The sequence below is a fragment of the Lemur catta genome, chromosome 13, assembly GCF_020740605.2.
Source record: "Lemur catta isolate mLemCat1 chromosome 13, mLemCat1.pri, whole genome shotgun sequence".
Taxonomy (NCBI): Eukaryota; Metazoa; Chordata; class Mammalia; order Primates; family Lemuridae; genus Lemur; species Lemur catta.
In genome coordinates, this window is record NC_059140.1 from 13655538 (window position 1) to 13662371 (window position 6834).

The 6834-nt window shown below is 38.5% G+C and overlaps 1 pseudogene; it reads left to right on the plus strand.

Moving 5' to 3' along the window:
- Window positions 1-5548: 5548 nt before the first annotated feature.
- LOC123649058 lies at window positions 5549-6306 on the plus strand (annotated as a pseudogene).
- Window positions 6307-6834: the final 528 nt, after the last annotated feature.

Below are 6834 nucleotides of genomic sequence, written 5' to 3' on the forward strand. Positions count from 1 at the left end.
CATCACTAACAAAGGACACGTTATGGAGCCATTTAAAATATTACAATTCCACCCTATTGCTTATATAACCCAGAGGAAATTATTTATACAAATTTAAAAATATATATTATAATTCCAGAAGATACTATTTCTTATTTGGTGTCACAACTTTGTGGACGTCTTCATAGAAGAACTATTCTCAAATTCATCAAGGTTTTACTTCACCTTATCTTTATAAAACAAATCAGATTATGTCCATTATATAGACATAGAAGATATATCTAAATTGTCTTCCATTTCTGAAAATAAACAAAGTTAACAATTCTGTGTTGGAAAAAAAAAAAAAAGAATGACTGAGCCACAGTGAGAATACAAAATGGCTGCAAAAGATTCCCTTTCCTGAATCTTGGTGTACAGGGTGGCACAGGGATTTGAGAAGCTGTCAGGATGAAAAGATACCATTTCTCGTCCCTCTAAATAAGATTGGAATGGTATGCTTTCATCATACCCTTTGAAATTAATTCTTAGAAATTAAGACGCATTATTTACATACAAGTACAGAAGTCTTTCTAAAACAACTTTTGGTGAGGATGTGAAGAAATTGGGACCCTCATATGTTGCTGGTGGGAATGTACAATGGTGTAGCTACTTTAGAAAACAGTTTGACAGTCCCTTAAAATGTCAAATATAGAGTTTATATGTGATCCAGTGATTATTCTCCTAGATATAGACCCAAGAGAATTAAAAACTTATTTCTACACAAAAACTTGTAGAAAATTGTTCTTATCAGCTTTATTCATCATAGCCAAATTGGAAACTACCCAAATGTTCATCAACAGATGGATGGATAAACAAAATGTGGTATATCTGTGCAATGGAATATTATGTGATATTTTATAAAAAGAGTGAAGTTCTGATGGACCTTAAAAACACTATGCTAAGTGAAAGAAGCAGCAATAATAGGCCACATATTGTATGATTCCATTTATAAGCAATGTCCAGAATAGGCAAATCCACAGATACAGAAAGTAGATTAGCAGTTGCCAAGGGCTTTAGAGAACCGTCGGAGGGAAATGGGGAGGGGCCGTTAATATGTTTTATTTTGGGGTGATGGCAGATAGTGGCGATGGATAGTTTTGCAATCCTGTGAATAAACTAAAAATCACTACATTGTACACTTACTTTAAAAGGATGAATTTTATGATATGTGAATTATATTTCAACAAAACAGTTATAAAAAAACTTTTTGAGCTCTTTTAGATAGTTCAAGCCTTTGTCCTGATGGATTCTTGCAACCAGTCAAGATGTAACTAGCTGTTTTGAAATATACTTAGCCTTGAGATGAAATAAAACAATTTTTTAAGATAAACAAAGACAACAAAGCAATAAGAAGCTATTTTTTCACATATGTTGAAATTTCATGTTTTCAAACATCTGAAAAGAATCATCCATAAAATGAATCAGAATGATAATAGATATATTTTTGCAATACTTTCACAGATGGTCTTATTTAAACACATTCCGGGTGACGATAAATACAGAAGCTTATAGAGTTACATAATATGAGACTCTGGTTTGGATGTGAGACCAGACCAGCAAGTTCTCTGAGGGAACATTTCTTATTTGTCTTTGTATTTTCAGGGGCGTAGAGTATGTGTTAAGGAAGGATTAAATGGGTTATCATTTTATAGCTGTGCCTTTTTGAGGGAGCACATTTAACCAGCAGTAAAAATAAACATCCTTTTATCTTTGAGATGGTACAATTTTAAAGGACAGCCCATTCTGGAAAGCAATAGGTACTCAATACATGTTTCCTGAAAGAATGTCTGAAGTAACAAATATGTGAGTGGACAAACTTGGAGTATATAAAAGCGGATCTCAGAGCTGAGCCCCTCCACAGTGTAAAGGTAGCTTTCCCCTTCACTTCCAATAAAAGCGTTGGATTTTGAAGCATTTTTAAAAAATGAAGGATCCAAAGATATCTGTGGTTTGGTTTATGTGCAGAGGGTGTTCTAAGGGGTTCTTTTGTTTTCCTAGGTCCATCATCAGTAGTGTTAAGAACTTTTCACTATCTGACACCACAACATGTGGTTCTTGGTCCTCTGCACCAAGAGTGAAAACAATGCTTCCTGAAAATAATTATTTTGGAGTGAAAAACTAGTTCTTAGTTATGCCATGTGATTATAAATCACTTTTATAGGAATAAAGGGATATTGGGACAGCACAGGACTTTTCATCAGTCTTTATTAGTTTTCTCTCCCAAGCCCAGCTAAACCAATATTGTGAATGTTTTTTTTTTTTTTTTTTGTGTGTGTGTGTGTGTGTGTGTTACAATTTCCCCAATAGGAGAACACTTTAGAAACATATATTGTCTGCCGAGGGAAAGGGAACCAAGTGGAATGTTGTGTTTCTGAATATTATCATCCACTTTACATTTTTCAATATATTTTCTAGCAAAAATGCAAAAATCACCGGGCTTCCCTTATTATATTGCATCAGCTTGGTTTATAGTTATTTGAATCTGATAATTTGTTGATGCAAAGAACATGAAGGTCATCATGGGACTTTCTCTGGGATAAACAGTGAACAATGACTTGACTCACACTCATCATTATCTCCACCAGATGAAGTCAGTGCTCAGAATCTGAAAGGGCAGAAATGTGAGGTCAAATCCATTGATTTTTAAAGGTTTTCAGAGTTCCCTATTGATTTATTTATGTGGGTGTGCACACTCTGAGATCAGGTAAGAAGTGAGAATGTTGGATTTCTCATAGGGAAATTTTTAAGTTCAAATATAACAATGTTACAATGTGGTCTACACCACATAGTTGTACATGTAGAAAAATATCTTACAGCCTGGTAACTGTCTTACTTCTAGAGTTCAAGCAGTTATTCTAGTTTTGTTGATAATGTGGTGCCTTCTCTACACCATTTGGCAGCTCATCATACCTCATAATAAAATGAGAGACCTCCAGCAACTCTGTCCTCAATTCTATCTCCAGGTAATCCTGTGCATGAGCTCTTCTGTCTAGCCAAACTTTCTAAATTAATTGTTGACTCTTTGACTTTACTACCTCTATTTCTTGGCATTTTCTTCCTATCAAAATCTTACTAGCCATTCCTTAACACCAAATCTCGTTATTCTGGTAAAATGGCTACGGGACACAACAAGATAACCCTCCTCTCAACTCTTAGCATTTATCATCCATATTCGACACGTGGCATGCACATTTACAACTTTGTTTTGGAGTCAAATGTGGGGATGTTTATGCCCAGTGCTGGGTTATGAATTCTTGGAGGTCACAGACCACCTTGATTGATTTTTGCAAGGTATTTCACACATAGCAAACTTGCAATGAATGTTTGTTGACTGAATGAGTGAATGAGAAGAGATTAAAATTGAGGCAGTTACTCATTTAAGAGGTGTCCAAATGGTGAATGATTAAACAAGGTGCAGTAACTCATACTGTTCTTCCTTTTGACCTGTGGTGTTGTTTTGGAAGCTGAGATCCTCTGGTCTAATCAGACATATGGATATACCCCCTTGACGTATGCTTGGGAAGGACTTTGATGGTCACACACAAAGCAGAGATGAGTACAGACCTGAGGCCAGCCTGCTTTGCAAAGAGGCATCCTAGTCACAGAACTCTCTTAGTTCACAAAATGGCCATGCATTTCTCAAACCAATTTTTGAAATTTCACTTTAGAATACTTACAAATAACCCACGATGAACTACTTATCCTGGGGTAACAATAAATTTGATATTGTGACTGAAGTAATAATTTTGATTTCTCTCATGTCACCAGATGTCACAGTGACAGAGCCAGAAGATTTCCGTAAGTGCCAGGAGCACATTCAACCTGGTAGATTGTTTTCAAAAGGTTCCAGCACAGACCACTTGGGTACAAAGGGTCAAACGCAGTCCAAACAAGTGCTTGACAATAATAGGTACAAAGGACTCGTGTCCTTGGTGAATGATTAATCCTAAACTATCATAAACAAAAATGTTCTATACGTTTGATAAACAGGTTTGTAAAAGAGCACAGGAAATACAGAAGAAAATCACACCTTCCGAAATTAAATGTCAGTCATAAGACAGCTGGGTTTTTCCTTTTTGAGGGGTTTTCTCTGACACTTTGAGTGAAGGTAGGATAGTATACACTATGGCTGCACCCCAAGTTGGTAACACACATGCAGCCATAATCAAAATGTACCCGTAGCATTCCTGTGTGTTTCTTTTATTGTGTTCTCCATTCAGTAGATTATTTTATGCACATTCATTCCCAGAGACCAAGCAGTTATAATGGAACATCGCTTTTCCCCTCCTATATTTTCTCTTCTTGGGCAGACAAGAGAGCAATTAGCCATGACGATTGCTAGACAGAAAGACTCTTAAATCCATTTTGAAAATCTAAAAACAAAACACTTTGCTGCATCTTCAGAGTAGCCTAAGAATAAAATCACGGCTATAACAACAACCTTTTTTCCTACAAATGTGCAGGTGTGTGTGGTCCAACTCAGATGACTATCCCATCTTTCTGAGGCATTTCACTGCAGAACAGAACATTTCTGAAATTTAACTTTAGGAATCACATTAAGGGTCACTTTGTCACTTTACAAGTAAATACTTTACATGTCTACACATAAGAAAATAATTCCCATCCTAGCTTAGGAGTCAAGTGTGGTATCGTCAGAATCATTAGCACCCTTCTTGGTACAAAAGGGGGAGGAGGATCAAGGTCATGGTGCAAAAACATGATGGCAGTGAGGAAACCCATGCACCAACCAGAAGCTGGGCAGCCTCAGTGACTAATGGAAATTATTACAAAAATGAGAGAGAAATGGGCCCAGGTAATGACAGTGCTTTCAAGCTGTCCTGTGTTAACAGAAATGCTTGAGAAATGGTTTCCTAGCCTTGTCATTAGGAAGACTAGAGAAGGAACCGCTCTGACTGTTCCTCCCAGCACACCTTCTGCAACCCCAAAGCCACAGCCCCTGCGTTTAGCTTCTATGGACAATAACAAACAAAAAACAATAAAACACATCGGCTCCAGAATCTTTTGAATGTAAGGGTTAAGACATATTGTTGCAAAATAGAAAGAAAAGGAATAGAAGACTAGAAGGGCATAAAATATCAATGTCAACCCACATGTCCTCTAAAGAGAGTCTTTTATTTCTTTTATGTTTCAGAAGTCTTTTTTTTTTTTTTTAATTCCAGAACCCATATTCTTTTCCCTCTTTTCCTCTTAAGAATACAGATGTGAAGGCTCTTAAATGGGGTTTCTCATGGGGAGCACTTTTCTGTACTTTGCATTATGGTCCTACCACAGGATGGGCCCTGGAGTGGGCTCCCACATGCAGGCGTGGCCCCGGGAGGCTGCTCTCTTGGGCTGGCCTCCAACAAGAGCCAGTGTCCTGACTCACTCCTGGTTACTGCTCCTGGTTCCTGCCTGGGCTGGGGCATGCAGGCCAAAACCCATGGGTTTTTAAAAATATATTATAAATATTGCAATTTGTTAACCATTTGGGGCTTGAATTCTCCTTATAAGATTCCTTTGCGAGTCTAGAAAGATGGCGGAGCAAGAGGAAAGGAAAAAAATCCCTTTGGTTCCAGAAAATCTCCTGAAAAAGAGGAAGGCTTACCAAGCCCTCAAAGCCACCCAGGCAAAGCAGGCACTTTTGGCAAAGAAAGAGCATAGGAAAGGAAAAGGGCCCAGGTTTAAGCGACTGGAATTGTTTCTCCATGATTCCTGGTGGCAGCAATGTGACAAGGTGAGTCTCAGACGACTAGAAGTGAAACCTCATGCCTTGGAATTGCCCGGTAAACATTTCTTGGCCTTTGTTTTATGCATCCAAGGGATTAATGGGGTGAGTTCACTGGTGCAAAAGACCATTGCAAGACTTCGCCTAAAGAAAATTTTTGGTGGTGTCTTTGAAGAGTCACCCCACAGAGCTTAAAATTGCTGCGTATGGTGTAACCTTATGTGACCTGGGGATTTCCAAATCTGAAGTCCATCTGGGAACTCATCTTGAAACATGGACATTCCGAGGTCAAGAATAAGACCATCCCTCTGACAGATAACACAGTGACCGAAGAGCACATGGGGAAGTTTGGTGTCATTTGCTTGGAAGACCTCATTCATGAAATTGCCTTCCTGGGGAAGTATTATTTCCAGGAGATCTCATGGTTCTTGTGTCCTTTCCAACTCTCAGTGGCCTGTCATGCTACCAAGAATAAAGTGGGCTTCCTCAAGGAGATGGGCTCACCTGGCTATTGAAGTGAACACATCAATCAGCTCATCCACCAGCTTATCCAGAATATCTGAAAGCACAGTGCATTGGGAGCGTGGGTTTTTGGGTTTAGAAATTATCAGGTATCTTCAGAGAAGATTATTTTCTTCTCTATCTTCAAAAACGAAGGGAAGGGTCAAGGAAAAGACAGTGGGTTATGCTCATGGCAAGAACCTCTCATCATAGTCCAGTTCCAGGAAAAATTCCAGTGTTTTCCACTTTGGCTGCTGCCACCTCTGAAATCACATGCCATAGAGAAACGAGTCCTGTTTTGTCAGATCTTCTATCCTGAGGTTAAACATTGGTGAATGAATAACTCCAGCATGTGTATGAGGATCCCTAAGACTCCTGCAACAGTGGGACCAACCCCGGGGGCATACTTGAATCTGGGTATTCCCAGGGCTTTGTTTTGAAAAGACTTGAAATACAATTAGGAAGGAGAATGAAAAAAAAAAAAAAAAAAAAAGATTCGTTTGTGAGGTCCTCCAGCTCCCCAGGACTCCTCCTATTGGAAAGAATCTTCCCCACAGTGGTGAAAGCCTTAAATGAGATAATGCACGTAG